Raw genomic sequence first — 1,819 nt, forward strand, 5'->3', positions numbered from 1 at the left:
GGCCTGGTGAAGTTTTGCTTCTTTGGTGGCCGTCTCGAGAAGAACACTAGACAAAAGTAGTTATGCTTGTCTAATGTTCAAGCACGTCAACATCATTAAATGCGCAGCATCATCTTATCTTATGTGACTTCAAGTTCGAGATGAAGACTAGACAAAAGTTATCGGCACTTTTGTCTACTTTGATAGTCGAGTCGATTATGTTGTTTTTAGAAACAACTTACCAATTGAGATCTTCTTGAATCGCAGGTCGAACTCACTAGTTTACGTGGAAATGTCAGCCGAGAATTTTATCTGTATTAGGATAATAATTCATGAATATTTCTACCTTAAAAGAAAGCAAAAGAGGGATCAAATTACAAACTTAGAGATTGTCACTATCTTGTCGTTTATAAACACTTTTGCACAAAGTGAACGCAAAAAATCTGACGCAGCATGCCAACAATACGATAAGAACGATTGAGTAAATCTGACATTTCATGATAACCCAATTGAATAAACAAAGATTTTTTCTTATGTGTAGAAATAAGATTATGCGTAAACGATGTATTTCATTAGAGATAACGAGACCTGACTTGAAATACTATAAAGATCTTTTGTCGTGGACTCGTGGCCATAACATTAAGGTAACTGTATATATAGCTGACGTTACAGTATTATCCAAACTGGGCTTGAAGCCTTGAACAAATATACAGATGACCTCGTGCTAATTTAATATATTCTATTTTTTTTTTGAAAAAATATATATATTCTATTTTTACAACCACGAATCCAAATCTTATGTCCAGAATTTTCACATATCTGAAATTAAGTATTTAAACTTCTGGTTTAAAAAGTAACATTTTCTCGGAAGGTGATTTGAATCCTCTTTTTTTTGTGCAACAGGTGATTTAAATCCAAAATGCATAAAAAACAAACTTTTATAGTACCATTAGACCACTAGCACTTTAGTTGTTTTCATCTAGTTATACCTAAATCTTATCCCCATCTAGGTGGAATGTTCCTTCAGTAAATTAAGCCTTCTCTTAAGTGAATGAAAAAGGAAGATGAGAAATAGCAAGGAATAAATTAAAATTGAACATTTATGGTATATTATTGCAACTAATATTACAAAAATCAAAATAATTAGTGTGGGAAAATACTTTGCTGCTACAAAGGTAATATTATTGTACATAATATATAGATTATAGATTATATAATAGAAATGAATAATTCCATGCCGTGCCATGCCTAAAAAAGGAATAATTCCATGCCTACACATGATGTGCTGGAGATTGGGTTGCTTTGGAGTTGGATAGTGTACGGGTTCATGGTATCGTTTTCCAAGTAATTGCTTCTTTTGCAATAGTCCTCCTTATTCCCACGTTTTATTAATATAAAACTTCTATACACTATTTACAGAAATTTCAAAAGCAATGCAATATAAAATTAATTCCTTCGTGTATATCCACAAGCTATGCCCCCCTTCCTCTGCCCATATACTAAAGTCAATAAATACCCAACGGGACTTCTCAAGTTTCTGCAAAATCAAGTTTTTGTTTTATCCTGCAGATTGATCAAATATGAAGGCTGCATGTTATGTTACTCAGGATGTGTCCATGTCGTTGAAATGCATGGTAAGTGATCTTTCTTCGGTTACGATGTCGTTCTCTCTCTTTTGGCTAATTTCATTTGCCTTCTTATTTGTTCTTGCAACGTTCCGTAATACGGAATAAACAGATGCATGCATAATGCATGACCGATCCTTGCTTTAAGTCTCATGCATGAAGCAAGGCTTTAGGCCATTATGTACAGTCGCCTAACTGAGAGATTAGTCGCTAAT

The sequence above is a fragment of the Raphanus sativus genome, chromosome 8, assembly GCF_000801105.2.
Source record: "Raphanus sativus cultivar WK10039 chromosome 8, ASM80110v3, whole genome shotgun sequence".
In the NCBI taxonomy this organism is placed as follows: Eukaryota; Viridiplantae; Streptophyta; class Magnoliopsida; order Brassicales; family Brassicaceae; genus Raphanus; species Raphanus sativus.